Source organism: Podarcis raffonei, chromosome 5, assembly GCF_027172205.1.
Source record: "Podarcis raffonei isolate rPodRaf1 chromosome 5, rPodRaf1.pri, whole genome shotgun sequence".
NCBI classification, from domain to species: Eukaryota; Metazoa; Chordata; class Lepidosauria; order Squamata; family Lacertidae; genus Podarcis; species Podarcis raffonei.
The window spans coordinates 91,883,237-91,899,325 of NC_070606.1; the positions used below are offsets into that span (position 1 = coordinate 91,883,237).

Sequence of the window (16,089 nt, forward strand, 5' to 3'; positions counted from 1 at the left end):
CCCCACCTTCTCACTATATAGAAGGATCTGGCAACTTCTGTTTCAGTGTATCTGAAGAAGTGTGCATGCACACGAAAGCTCATACCAAGAACTAACTTAGTTGGTCTTTAAGGTGCTACTGGAAGGAAAAAAATTTTTTTGTTTTGACTATGGCAGACCAACACGGCTACCTATCTGTAACTTTAAAAAGGAGATTTATTCAGTTGTTGAGGGAGCCAGAACATAAGAAGGCTGTGCTGGTGCTTAAAGTTCTCACAGAGCCATAGCTGATTTTCTTTCTTTGTAGTAGCATGGAAGCAGAATCTGCCATTAACCCTAGTGTGTTATCATTGGCAGTGATACCTTGGTAGACTAACTGATGTTTCTTTTACTATTAAGGACTACTTGCCAAATTGTAAGAAATTAAAATTTAAGATTTTTAAAATCAAGTAACTATTTTTACAGAGACACGGAATGAGCAAATTATTTTAAAAATATTTTATTTCTGTATTGAATACATAAATATATACAGTATTGTCCTTAGTCCTGGAAAGGGACCTCTTGGGAGATCCACAGAGGTTTTGATCCCATAGATCCACACCAAAATGCTGTGTTTGGTGGCTTTCCACTGGCTACTATCAGCAAGATGACTGTTAGTTGCTGCCCACTATGGTGAAGGTCAGGCCTCTCCTGTGGCAAAGTTCTACCATCAGTAGTGGAGAAAGCTGGAGACCACATTGCATCCTCCTTCCTGGCCCTAGCCTTCAGCAGTGTGTGTGCGCGTGTTTTCAGCTTTTCAATTTAAAACTTACCAATAACCTATTTATTGATTATGCAACCAGTAAGCTTTTAATAAGCACCATTGTCTATTCCTGCACCCACCTCCCTCTCTCGGGCTGTGTTTGTCGCTGTGCTAAGAGAATCATAGACTCACAGAACCACCGGATTGGATGGGCTTCCGATGGTCATCCAGCCCAACCCCCTACAAGGCTGGAATCTCCAACTTGCCCTGGCAGGTCAGGTTTCCTGGAGGCTGGTAGAGCGTATGCTCTTTCCTTAAAGACAGCTGCCAGCGGGGAATGCATCCAGTTGGGAGGTGCAGAGGAGGCATGGAGGGAGCTGGAGCTGGAGCAGGAGCCTGCCTTGTTCTCCTCCAACATTGGATGGAGGTAGCAGCTCTCTAGGCTGTGCTGCCTCCATCACTTGCGGTCTGAGGGCGTCCACTTGGGTGCTCGCCTCCCAGCCAGGATGGAGCACACATCACAGCCAAGCACCGTTTGTGTTGCCACCACACACTGCTCTCCGCTCACTGCCTTGCCCTTGGCACCCCTCCCCCACAACCATGCTGAGGCTGCTGGCACACTGCACTCTTGGGGATACAAGGGGACACAGGCACCCGGTGTTGTCCTGTGGAGTTTGGTGGCTCCTTCTCCCTCCTTCCCTGCCTTGCCCAGCACATCTGCTGTGACCTGTGCGCCATGAGGAGACACCAGTTCCTGCTGGGGCCAAAGAGGGCACCAAGCCCCCACCCCTCCGCCTATGCTGCCAACATCACCAGGGTTGTAACTGGATCTACAAGTCCCTTGAAAACAGTATCTTTTGGGGCCACAATCTCGTGGGAACCAAAGCAGGACATCTCAAGATCCAATCAGAAGCCGGAATGGCTTCTGTAATTCCAGGATATCCTGCTAGTGGAACAATTGAGGAGTATGGAAACATCATCTGGTCCAAAATGCAGCAGCCAGATTTCTGGCTCGGATTTCATTTAGAATTCATGTGCATTTGTTGTCCGTTAATTTCTGGGCCCAGTTTAACTGTTTAAAATCCTAAACAACTTAAGCCCCAAACATCTAAAAGACTGCCCCCTTCCCTACAGATGTTCTCAGGTCTTAAAATCAGTAGAGGAGCCCTCTATTCAGTCCTGCCATTCTCAGAAGTTCTTGTGGTAGTGACCCAGGAAAAGCATTCTCTGTGATAGCTCAAAGTTGTAATATTCCTCTCTACAGGCACCTTCATTATATATTTTCCATCATATGCTGAAGATCTACTTCTTTGCTTTTGACACCTAAGATACATATTTTCAGAACCCATCCTGAACTGTGATAGTAATTTGTTTAAATTTGTTTCTAATATTAATATTAAATTTAAAATTGCTGTAATATGTACTACTACTAATGATGATGGTAATAATAAATAATAAAAGTTGTAAGGGACATTTCACACATTTCCTGACAACAGACATAGTTTTCCATCAAGTATACACTCAAATGGGAGAGGTAGCCAATCCCAATCTAATTTATTTAGTTGCATATTACACATTTGTAAATTAGTGCATTGCATGGATACTTCAGTGGTGTAGTGGTTAAGAGCGGTGGACTTGTAATCTTGTGAACCGGGTTCGTGTCCCCGCTCCTCCACATGCAGCTGCTGGGTGACCTTGTGCTAGTGACACTTCTCTGAAGTCTCTCAGCCCCACTCACCTCACAGAGTGTTTGTTGTGGGGGAGGAAGGGAAAGGAGAATGTTAGCCGCTTTGAGACTCCTTAGGGTAGTGATAAAGCAGGATATCAAATCCAAACTCTTCTTCTTCATATTTTTAATGTACAAAGTATTTTTAAAGATGTGGTAATGTGTGGTGTCCCTTATTCCCCCCCGCCTCCCCTATTCCCAAGGGAACTAAACGCAGATAACATCCTAGTACAGAATTATCCATTTCCATCCATAGGAAGATTTCTTTCTTGAGCTCCCATTGCACAAAAGTTGCCAGAATGAAATTTCATAAGGGACACTGTAGGAACATTTTCCAATCAAGCCCATGCGTTCCCTCTTGGCGGAGTTATTTCTCATTGATTCATCCACAAAAACATCTGTTCTTGTCTCCTTTATGCTACTGAAGTGTGACAAATTGGCTGTCAAGAATACTGCTCATTTTCCTTTAAGCCTATACTTCCTCCAAAGTGTCATTTTATGAAGTGCTTTTAAAGTCTTGTTTTCCTGTGTTGTTTTGCTTTTCCAGGGAATAATACTACACTTGTAAATAGGGACTGACTGGGCAATTGAACGGCCTTATATAATGAAGTGGAGTGATGGGCCAGTTATTTTCCATAGGAAGCAATGTGGTGAGTGGGAGGTTATTCTTGGAGAAAAGCCTTAGTGGATCACCTGATTTCTGTTTTTCCTTTTTAATTAAATACGTATTTTAGAAAGTGGTGGAAAATGGGATTTCTTTGTCACAGATTTGCTAGGTGGGTGAAAGACTTTGCATTTTCTATGGCTAACAAGTATGCATTCTTTGCACAATAAAATGACTATCTGGAAATGCCCAAAATGGAAGTATGTGTAATGTCTACTATGTTATCTTGATTGTAATTTAATATACTATAATTGTTCTTTCTTATTATTGTTCTATTGATTCAGTAAGCAAATAACTTGAAAAAGGCTTCTGGCTGAAATAGCATTTTAACTAAGCACCTGAACATGTGAAAGCCAGCAACTGCTCTACCTCTTGCATGCTATGCATCCCGCTTCCCACCTCCCCATCTATGGTCCTGCCCACTGCATTATCCTTTTAACCTGCACAACAGCAGCTGAACAAGGGAAAAAACAATAAATCCATAAAATACCCATTCAGTAAATCCACTTGCATCACAATTAACACCAGCTGTAGCCAATTAATCTCCCTCTGCCATTCATATGCTGCGAAGCCAAGTATGAAACCTTTGCTTCCCAGCCTCTTTAGAAGTATTAAAAACCATGGCTGGTCCTTGTTTACTTATGATGCTCTTGCAAGAATTGCAGGCTCCATTTTTGTCACTTGTCATGGGGAGCATTCAGGAAGGACTGTTTTCTTACATTAACTTGGGCTATTTAAACCTACAATACTGGCTTTTATGGATTTTTCTGTGACATCCTGTGACAACAGGAAACCATCATGTTGTTGTTGTTGCTGTGAATTTTCATTTTTCACTTGAAACATAAAACAACATAACTCACAACACATTACCCACTTTGCTTAAAAATACCAACTTCAGTTCTTACAATTTACTCCAAAAACCTTTCCACATATTACTATGAAATATCGGGGGATTATAAACCTTCTGCCACACATTATAGAAAACATGGGGATTAGAATTCCCTTTGGTCACATGAATTTGGCATGTCGGCTTTTCAGCCAGGGTTATTGTCCATGCTGCGGAGTACCATGCTTCAATGTTCAAACTCAAGGCAGTGCGCCATCACATGGTTAATTCCATATGTTCCGCCATGAGGAGGAATGTTGAAGGTTCCTTTATAAGCAATTAGTGGAGTAGACATGTCCTTTATTCCAAGTAAAGCAAGTTGAGGGGAAGGTTGTTTATTAAACTCAACTATTTAAATACCAAAAAAGGTTTGCAAAACCAAATATGTATGTAAGATCCCATTTCCCACATCCCCTGCAACAGGTTGATGTTGCCCCAGTATCATGTGCCGGGGTACATGATACCACTTTTGTAAGTTGCAAAGAGGATTCCCTTAATTGAGCTGAAACTGTTTTAAAAGGTTTTTCTCCCAAAATATTTCCCACTTTTCATTAGAGATTATTACTGGAAGATCCACTTTCCAAGGAATTTTTGCTGCCATAAGATAGCCAAATTCTACCTCAATTAATATTTTGTATATGGTTGATACTGCATCCTTTAATGTAGCAGAAACATTGACCATAAGTTTTAAAGCAGTCATCTCTTTGTCTGGGTTTTATCAGAAAGAAAAACAATTGATTAAAATTAAACCAATACCATGTTAACATTGAGAATTTTAGCCAAATCTGTTCTTTATGTAGTGGGGAATCACTTACATAAAAATCCCTGAATATATATAGACCTGCTTGTTCCTAGCCTTCACAAAACGTGGGGTGCTTTCCAAGTGGAATCAGCAGGTAGATCAGGGGCAGCTTTCTTGTATATTTTTCACTAAGCACTTAACACACTGAATAAAAATGAATTTTCTACCTTAAGAATTAATGTTGAGGTAATGGTAAGAAAGGGCCATGTCCTAAACTTATAAACTTCCAATTCTATTGGCTTTCCTCCTGGATCTTGAATCAAAGACACCAAGTTCGAATGGGGCATTCCCAGACCTCCCTTGTTGCATTGTTATACAATATTTTGCTGCGTAACCGAGCTCTCTTTCCCCTAAGAATGAATTTACCCAGTAATCTCTGCCAAACTTAAGTTGTTTAAGCATTATATTTATGGGCAGGACCTGAAATGGATAAAGAAACTTTGATAGTTAAACAGTTAAACAGTGATTTGTGGCTAGATCCTGCTTGAGTGTTCCCTGATTCAGTTCGGAGGATCTATCTATTTATAAATCTGAGCATTTTTTGTTTGTTTGTTTGTTTCTTAGAATTCCTGAGCAGTGCTGGGTATTTTCTGCTAGTTTGTGTCTAATTTGAGACATTATTGACTCAGAAGGGGCTAATGTATGTGTACATTTTGTGTACATTTCATGTAATTCTGTCAAATAGATAAAAATTTAAAGGTTTTTTTGATTTCCCCATAGTACCACATGAGAATGGGCCTTTTCAGTGATACCCCCCTGACTATGGAACACTCTCTAAAGTGAGACATGCCTGGCATCATCTTCATCAGTTTTAGATGCCAGGCTAAGACTTTTCTGTTTACTCAAGCCTTCGGTTAACTAATGTTGCCTCCTATGGTAGTGCTCATATTTTAGTGGGGTGTGTAGGACTTCATAGAATCATAGAATCATAGAGTTGGAAGAGACCACAAGGGCCATTGAGTCCAACCTCCTGCCAAGCAGGAAACTTCCCCGGAGTGGCTGGGGAAACTCCAGTCAGATGGGTGGGTAAAAATAACTAATAATAATAATAATAATAATAATAATAATAATTTGCTTTTGGCTGAGCATTTTAAGTATATTGTATTGTTACTGATTTAAATTTTCTCTGGTTTTAAATTGTTTTATATGCTGTATTTTATTGTGAAGTTGCACCGAGACTTTACTGTAAACTGTAACTGAGAGATATTTAAATAATAATACTAAAACTAAAAATAATACTAAATACTACTACTACTACTACTACTACTACTACTACTACTACTAATTAATAAGTCCAAGTCCAACTTCTGGTTTTCTTGCTGTATTGCTGTAAAAAGAAGGGTAGGATGATAGCAGGATTAAAATTAAAGGATTATTTTTGCTTTCGTTTAATGGAAAACACATGTTCTTCCAGAATTCCACTCATAGTAATGCTATATCATAATGCAGCATTGTTCTGTGACAGTCAGGAAGTGGGGAAATGGCTGATAATGAAAGGTGGCCACCTCAAGGAACTCTGTAAAATAGCCTTCAAATTTGCCTGCAAAATGTGCAGCATATGATTTATCCATGCACTTAATTTCCACTGCTTATAATGGGATTTTATGGTAAATGACGTTTCTTAGATTGCACCCAGGAAGTTTATCTTAAGAAGTGTATCTGTTATAAACCACTTTAAAAAATGTAATTTTAGATATCCCTCAAAATTGCACAAATACAATAAAAACATAATACAAGATTATAGTGCATTGTGTTTGCAACAATGTTGCTGTTGTTGGCATCTGTCTGTTTCGGGAGACAATGGAGGAGTGTGCCTTTGGGGATGAAGTCTAACTCAAAACTGTTGGAAGGTTACAGCGGCTGCTATGCTGTAGAGATCGATACGGGAGATAAATGTTTTGTTGCAGCTGGGGCAGATGAAGGTGTCCAGTTGTACTGCTGCGGATGCATTTCTTATCTCTGGACTTCTCCCCAGTGGTCATTCCTCCTCTGGTCACTGCTATGGATGCATGACCTGACTGCCTGACTCCAGTCGCTGTGGTATAAAACTAAAAGGCTGAAAGATCAGAGTACAGTGGTATCTCGGGTTACATACGCTTCAGGTTACATACACTTCAGGTTACAGACTCCGCTAACCCAGAAGTAGTGCTTCAGGTTAAGAACTTTGCTTCAGGATGAGAACAAAAATCGTGCTCCGGCGGCGCAATGGCAGCAGGAGGCCCCATTAGCTAAAGTGGTGCTTCAGGTTAAGAACAGTTTCAGGTTAAGTACGGACCTCCAGAACGAATTAAGTACTTAACCCGAGGTACCACTGTAGCTATAATGTTGGAGGCTGTAATCCTGTGCACACTTACATGGGAGTAGGTGACATAAAACACAGTGAGACTTTTGACTGAGTAATCATGCTAAGGATTGGACTCCATATCAAGTTATTACAAAAAGTATTTTATTGCTATTTTAGTAATTACTTTTTGCTTCAAATGAAAGCATGATTCTTAAAATCTCTCCAATACTACCTATTGCCTTCCACTGCAAATTTAGAATAAGTTCCATTCTCTTTCATTAGTTAACATTCAGTGCATTTATATATAGAAATATGTAATTATACGTTTGTGTTGTCATGGCAATTTAGGGCTGGAGTTGCCAGACTGCAACAATATTTCACTGTAACAGAGCAGTCCACATGAAACATGGAATTGTATAATATAAACAATATCATATTTATATTGATTTTTAATATATGGAAATGCCTACTCACTTGTTTTGTGCTAAGCTATTTGGGGATGTATAAGGATTTCAGAGCAACTATTTTAGAAACATGAATTAACCATTTGTGAAACAAATTCATGGCAGGCAGTTGTGTGCATTACCAATGGCTAGAGATACAGCAGATCTTCAATCAGAGCCTATTAGTATTGCAGTGATCACCATGTTGAGACACTGGTCCCCAGCTAAAAGATAAATAACAGTGGTATGAGAATACTGTAAAATTTTTGCCTTCTCAAATAATTTGCTTCTAATAATTTGCTGAACCCAATTATTATTGTTGTTGTTGTTTAGTCATAACAAAATGTATACCTTATTCAAGGTTGCTAAAACAGCTATTTTTTTGTAAAAAAATTAGTCACACCAACATTACTCTAGATTGTAGATAAAATAAATTACTAGTTTAAAACAGTTCTAACAGCCAAACCAGAGAAGGCATCAGGTAAAACATCAAGAACACAGAACAAAAACTTAAGATAAACACCAAAAGGCCCTATAAATAGACTAGCATTCCAGTGGCACTAAAACAAATATTAAGAATGTGCTGGGTGGATTTCTCACTGGAGGGAGCTCCACGGTTGGTACAACCCCTCCCCCTCCCCCCAAAATGCCCTCTCTCTGATAGTTCTCTACCTGCATTCCTAAATGTCCTAATGGGATATCCTCAGAAGAGCTTGCAACAGTCTTTGCTGCTGGAGAGGTACACATGGATCACTTTATTGTTCAGGTATCCTAGTTCCAAACAATAGAGCATGTCTTGGCAGATCTGTAGACAGTTGCTGCCAGGCTCTGCTGGGTAAGCCCCTAGTTATCATGTTTATCTTTTCAATTCTGTTTTAGGTGTTTTGCACAACTGCTACTGTTTCATGCCAGGCCAGTAGAGAGTATCTCTTGCCCTTCTCTTGCACAATACCATCCAAAGTTGCCATCTCTGGATACATTATCTTTGGGATCACTGTCCTCCCCACTTTCAAAGTCTGACCTTATTGCAGAAATCTCTTATGGCCAATGGAACTTGATGCCTGTGTGTAGGCCATTCTGCACATACAGATTCTGTTTGGACAGACGTTACATCTTTTCTTTCTGTTTTCTGCCTGATTTCTTACAGTTTGTTTGTTGCAGGGAGGTGTTGTAGTGTCATGTGCACCTGCTCTTATAAGTCTTCCTGTTCTTTGGCATTTTGTCCTACACAGTTGCATGAGAGCAGACCAGGGATGGGGATGTCTTTCGTGGACTCGTATGTTACTTTTAAATTGTATTGTTGCAGTTTTAGGATCATGCATTGATGTTTTGGTGGAGCAGATGCTAAGTTTCTATAGTATGCTTTTCAGGGGTTTGTGATTGGTATTTGTTTGTTTATTTCACAAAATTTATATCCTGTTTGATTACAGAAAGAATAAAACAATAACATTTTCAGTAAAAAAAAACTTCTTAAAAACAATTATTATTGTATTTTTATGCTATGAACTGCCCTGAGATTTCAGATGAAGGGCGGTACACAAAACAAACAAGCAAACAAACTGAAACAAACTGAATTATTTAAAACATTCAGAAATAATTAAAATCAACAATAAGCTAAAAAACCAGATTATCTCATTTCATATCAATGCAAGTTACTAGCGCAAGCAACAGGCCTCCCTCTAAATTTGAGGGAGCTTTCCAGGAGCTGGTCTCTTGGGTTATAACTGTTTCTCTTAAAGGGACCATGTGCCAGATGATAATACACACATTAAGGAGCAGGGGCAAGGAACATTTTTTTTCAGTTGGAGGGCCACCCTCCCTTCTGAGAAACCTTTCAGCGGCCACACGCCATTGGTGGATTGGGACAAAGGCAAAAGTGGGCAGAACAAGAAATGAGAATTTTAACTTTTACAATAGGCTAATTTCTGCCCACTCACATGGCCCTCACTATCCTCCCTCCAGGCAAGCATGAAGGACGCAGCCAGGCAAACGCACTCAAGGGAGGGTGCAAGGCTGTGCAAGGATGGGGGTTTGACATGAGAGGTGTATGGCCAGGGGAGAGCCCCAAGGGTCATCTAGACAGGCCTGGTGGGCTGCTTGTGGCCCCTGAGCCTGAGGTTCCCCATCTCTGATGCAAAGGTTTTTAAATTAAAATCAATCAGCATTTTGAATTGTGTCTGGAAAACAGAATGGAAGCTCATGTATAGAAGAATAGGCGTGAATGTTCACTCAGCTGTGAGCCTCTGTCAAACAGCAGAAGTTCCTTAACTTTTGTCTGGTCCAGTTTTGTGGGACCAATTTTAGTTTCTGAGGCCTGAGGATGTGGACATGATGCTTCAACTACACGCCCTCTCAACCTCTGCCCTGAGTCAGAAGAGGCTGTGAAGGTCCTGGACTGTTGTCTAGATGCAGTGGTGGGCTGGATGAGGGCCAGTAAGTTGAAGATGAATCCTGACAGAATGGAAGCACTGTGGATGGGTGATTCCTTTGTCTGGGAATTAGAGAAGTTGCCTGCTCTGGGCAGGGTTGCACTTTCTTTGAAGAAGCAAGTGTATAGTGTGCAGCATTGGCACAAACTCCTAGGAGTTGAGGGTGAGGCAGTTCTAGCCCCTCACAATATTCAGAGGACGTTGTGTAACATCGCATTGCCCCCTCTCATCCTCTGGAGAAGCTGGCGCCTCTGGTGTGGAGGTGCTCCAAGATCCATCACTGTCAATGAGGCACAAGTGGCATTAAAGCGAGGGGTGCCTTTTCCCACATCTGGCTGATATTCCATATACTGTAGGGATAACCAGACCACAGTGACCCTTACATCAGTATTTTCAAGGTTAGATTATTGCAATGCATTCTACATGGTACTGCATTGAGGTTGGCTTGGAAGCTTCAGCTCGTACCAAATGCTGCAGCTACACTTTTAAGTGAGACAGCCTACCCGGAAGATATTACACCAGTTCTGAAGGAATTGCACAGACTGTCAATATTCTGCTGAACCATGTTCAAGGTGCATGTTGACATACAAATCTCTATGTGGCTTATGACTTGGCTGTTTGATGGAGCAGCCTCTTACTTACTTGTCTAGATATTAAGATTTAATGGATATGTTTCCTTGATTGGGCTGCAATTGCCAGGGAATTAATATGTTGCAGCCCAAGAGAGTTGCAACATGTATCAAGAGAGTTCTTGATAAAGGCACTCCAGTTACAAAACTTACTAGTTTTAATCATTTTATTTTATTTTAAGTACAGCCTCAACTTCGCTGCTGCCCTGCCCTGTTCCAATAAGTGACTGTGACACTGGTGTTGGGAGGTTGGCTCTTCAACACTACTGTACTCTGCTGGCTGCTGTTAACAACTAAAGAATCTCTTAACTGGCCGAAATATTGGGAAATTCTGGAACAAGATGGAGACAGAATAAAACTGCAGAGCTTTGAAAAATTAAAAAATAGAGTGTGAGATTGGCTCCACTACTACCAAATAATGGACCCCTGAAACTATTCATATTCTTTATTAATTAGTCACTTTACTCAGAAATGACTTAAAGCAACTTACAAACACAATAGAAATACTAAAACCAGTAGACATTACTAGGTTTGCTAGAAATTGGTCAGGGATCATTGTCCACCTGTGCTTTAAATAGTAATGTTAAGCACTTAACATAATTACATTTTTTTAAGTAGCATATGTAAAACATGTTGATGGCAGATGCAAAAAAAGACGAAGTATGAGTTGCTGTATGTCAGAATAGGCTTGTGGATAAACTTGGGAATAGTATTGAGGTGCTTACCTCTGTTGAATCCCAAACAACTGCTCCCTGTTCCCCTTCCTTAGGCAAATATATACTGGTTTCTCTTACCACTTTTACACAGTTGTATGTCTTCAAGAATATAATAAGTAATGGAGATGTGGCCTAGGTTTACATTGCAAGGGAAATTTTGAATCAATATGTTATGCTGAAATAAACTTTAAAGATGTCTTTGGATTTCTTTGGATAATTGTAGTTGTGGGATCCTTCCTGTCTCTATCTGATGATAAAGAGGCTTTATTTTTCTATTAGAAACTGAGTGCTACTGTTCTTAAAGTGTTCATCATCCCTTGCCAGGATTAGGATAATACACATAAATGAGGATAATGTAGATTTAAGAGTACTTCAGTTGCATGAAACACTTTTTTATACTATGCATAAAGGAGCATATTAGCTCAGTTGAAGCGAAATGTTTCATTTCTTCCTATTTAAGTGACACATTCTCTCATCAAATTTTTCAGTACTTTTTCCAGCAATTTTAGTTTTAGTTTTTGTTTTAAAAAAACACAATGGCAATCTCTGTAGTCAAATAAAGTGATAAAATTTAATTTCAGAACCCATGTGATTTGAGTATGGAAGGAGAGGGACTTGGGAGATGACAAAGCAAAATTCGGAATCCTGGAAAGCTGCTGCTGCTGCTGCTGATAATAATAATAATAATACTAATAATAATAATAATAATAATAATACTTTTGCTTCACCTTTCATAATGGATTTCCAGTGCAGCTTTACAAGTGGAAATACAATTAAACAAAATAAAACTGGGAGGGGTAGCTAATACTGCAGAAGACAGAATCAGGATTCAAGATGACCTTAACAGATCGGAGAACTGGGCCAAAACTAACAAAATGAATTTCAGTAGGGACAAATGTAAGGTTCTACATTCAGGCAGAAATAACCATGAAGTCTTCAATATGAGGTTCCCCAGGGTTTGATTTTGTCCCCCATGCTGTTTAACATCTACATGAAACTGCTGAGTGGAGTCATCTGGAGTTTTGGAGTTCTACTTCTCCTTTACACCTGTAGGTGCAGCAGTGGATGTGCTGGATCATTGTTTTGCCTCAGTAATGGACTGGATGAGAGCCAATAAACTGAAACTCAATCCAGATAAGACTGAGGCACTGTTAGTGGATTGTTCCCTAGACAGGATGGATGAGAGGTTGCCTGCCCTTGATGGGATTATGTGCCCTCTGAAGGAGTGCGTACACTGCTTGGAGGATACTCCTGGATCTTTTGCTGTCACTTCAGGCTCAGATGGTCTTGATGGCATGGAGTGCCTTCCATCAGCTTTGGCTGGTGGCCCAGCTGTGCGCCTAGCTTGACAGGGATAGCTTAACCTCTGTTGTCTGCAATGTGGGACTGCCTCTGGAGATGGTTCAGAATTTCAGCTGGTGCAGAATTCAGTGGCCAGGTTGCTCACCGGGGCAAGACTGAGCATAAAACGCCAATCCTAGCCTGATTGCACTGGCTGACAATTAGTTTCCAGGTCCAATTCAAAGTGATGGTTTTGACCTATAAAACCTTAAATGACCCAGGACCACAATATTGCAAGAATGCCTCTCTCCTTATGAACAGACCTGGATCCTATAGTCATCAACTGAGGCCCATCTTTGTGTGCCTTCTGCACGAGAGATCTGGAGGGTGGCATCATGAGAACGGGTCTTTTCTGTGATGGCTCCTCATTTTAGGAATGCTCTCCCCAGGGAAGCTTACCTGGCATCTTTGATATACATCTCTAGACACCAGGTAAAGGGACGCTGGTGGCACTGTGGTCTAAACCACTGAGCCTCTTGGGCTTGCTGACCAGAAGGTTGGCAGTTCAAATCCCCACACCAGGGTGAGCTCCTGTTGCTCTGTCCAAGCTTCTGCCAACCTAGCAGTTCGAAAGCACACCAGTGCAAGTAGATAAATAAGTACCACTGTGATGGGAAGGTAAATGGTGTTTTCATGCGCTCTGGCTTCCATCATGGTGTTCCGTTGTGCCAGAAACTGTTTAGTCATGCTAGCCACAGACCTGGAAAGCTGTCTGTGGACAAATGCCAGCTCCCTCGGCCTGAAGCAAGATCTGACCACATCCCATAGTCTCCTTTGACTGAACTTAACCATTCAGAGGTCCTTTACCTTTTTTACCTAGACACCAGGCAAAAACTTTCCTTTTCTCACAGGCCTTTGGCTAATTAAACAATCTATGGCCTTTTAAACTGGGTGGAGGTAGTGGTTTTTGTTTGTTACTATGTTATGTATTTTTGTGTTTATATTTTTGTGTTTATATACAGTAAACCGCCCTGTGATCCTTGGATGAAGGGCAGTATATAAATTTAATTAAGAATATTAATATAAGCTAGACTTTTGACTCAAGGCCAGAAATGAACTAGGAGCTAGTGTGATGAATAATACAGTTGGTATAACATGACCATAATGCCAAGCCCTTGTTAGCAATCTGGCAGTTGTATCCTGAGCTAACTACAGTTGTTGAAGTCTTCAAAGGCAACCCAAATAGAACACATTACAGTAGTCAAAGCATGGATAACTGAGGATAGGCTATCTACCTATGTCGGTAATGTGAAGAAAGGCCCAGATCTGCCCCACCATTCCTCTAGGTCAAGCTGTCACATATCTTCCTCCCATTCTCTTCAAATGGAATGAAGAAGATGTCTACCTGAGGGACGTGAGGGACTTGCACAGCTGACTGGATTTTCTTGGTAAGAAAGAGCCTGGGATGACTCCTCCCAGGAGAGGGAAGATGGACTTTAAAAAGCTGAGCTGCCCTGCATATGTGTTCCCTCCCACCATGAGGGATCTTTTAATGAAGCTGAACTTGTAAGTAAATTAGAATTGTTATATTGTAATGAATAGGCTTGGATTGGTCCAGTTTTAGAGCCACAGTGATCTGATTTATTTTGTAGTCTGTTTTGAACTTCTGCCTTCTTTTCTTCTACCTTTTATTTTTAATAAAGTATCAGAATAGGGTTGCCATATTTTTAAGAGCAAAAAAGAGGACACATGTGCTTGTGCCTGGAGCGGGGTGGGGGAGGTGGTTCAGGAGCAGAAGTGGGCACATTCTACAATGCCCCTTCAAAATATACAAAAACAAAACTCACACGGTATACATATATGTTTCAGACTTGGTTGTCTAGTACTGTATATGCAACATAAAAAGTAGCCTGCTCTCACACCCCTGGGCATTTTGGCAAATTCAAAAAAATCTGCCTGGACAGAATTTTTACCCCTGAAAAAGAGGATGTGTCCTGGAAAAAGAGGATGTATGGCAATGCTATTTCAGAATACAGTAAGTTTAGGGACAGGATTGTAAGAGGTCAGCACATTCTTCTGAGAGCAGAGAGAGACTCAGGGAGTGTGGGCTGCCTTTGCACTCTTGGTAACATATAAGGGAACAGTCTAGTAAATGCAGGATGTGTTGGTTTCAGAGTTCCTTGGTTTTAGGAGGTTTAGTGGGGTCTGCCATGGAAACGAGCAAGCTGCTTTGATCTTGGACTAGGATAAGGCAGCTGGAAGCTAATCCTGCTTTCCCCAGCAATTTGTGTGTAGGTTGAACCGAGGAGTGCTGGATGTCCTGGCTTGGAGGCTTTTAAAAAGTGATTGCTTTGGTGTATCCCAGGTCCTCTTCCATCTGGGCTGCAAGAGTAAGAGGGAGGGTGATGCCAGCAACTACCAGAGAGTAATACCTACTGGCAGCACTACAGGGCTGTTGTGTTGCAGTTAGACAAGGATGAGGGTGAGTGAGCTGCTGTCTTGGGCAGATCACCTTTGACAGAGGTAAAAGTTGCTCTGTGCTAAAGGATCAATCTATTACAGTACTTCAAATGACAAGGGCAAATCAAGGAGCATCTCTGAATTGCAGATCTGTCCCTTTAGTCCCTAACTTTAAGGTTTAAGAGGAATGCAACCTCCAAAACAGGAGAAATACCACTAACCTGAGTGGATGGACCACAGGCTAGAAGCATCTTAATTTTGCCTAGATTGAGCTTCTGTTTATTGGCTCTTATCCATTTCAGTCCTGCCAGAGCACTTTCTGGAGTGCAGTTCAAATTTTCTCCTAGTGCCTTGCATTCATGGTGGCATCAAATAGAAGTTGAGTGAGATCTTTTTCAAGGATTGCCTAACAGGAGGTGCTGGTGGGGGCATTAAATATAGTACTGCGTTTGATTTCCATTAGGTGCTCGTTCAGCTGAAGGAAGAACCATTGTCATTGGATATCCTTTCTTTGACTGGTAAAAGGTAAAGGGACCCCTGACCATTAGGTCCAGTCGTGGCCGACTCTGGGGTTGCGGTGCTCATCTCGCTTTATTGGCCGAGGGAGCTGGCGTACAGTTTCCGGGTCATGTGGCCAGCATGACTAAGCCACTTCTGGCGAACCAGAGCAGCGCACAGAAATGCCATTTACCTTCCCGCGGGAGCGGTACCTATTTTTCTACTTGCACTTTGATGTGCTTTCGAACTGCCAGGTACAGTCACACTATATAGATTTGTTCGAATCTTTTGTGCTCAGTTTCTTACTTCTTAGTATTAAAGCACCTTCAGAGATGAAGCTGAGTGAGGGCGCTCTGGGGACACACTTACCACCTCTGCATTTCATTCTGTTATCTTAGGCATGGTACTAAACACTTCACATGACTTTCACAGCCAAATATCAGGATAATGCGCCATTAAGAGAGGAGCCCATGACTCTTGTTTGGTGGCTCCTGGTTGTCTAGCTAGTCTGATCTATTCCACAGTACTGAATCAGACCACTGGTTCATTT

At 41.1% G+C, this 16,089-nt stretch overlaps 1 protein-coding gene across 10 annotated transcripts in view; it reads left to right on the forward strand.

The window, feature by feature from the left end:
* The window catches only part of LOC128414804 (uncharacterized), a 470,265-nt gene that overhangs the window by 33,779 nt on the left and 420,397 nt on the right, over window positions 1-16,089 (forward strand). The window lies entirely within an intron of this gene.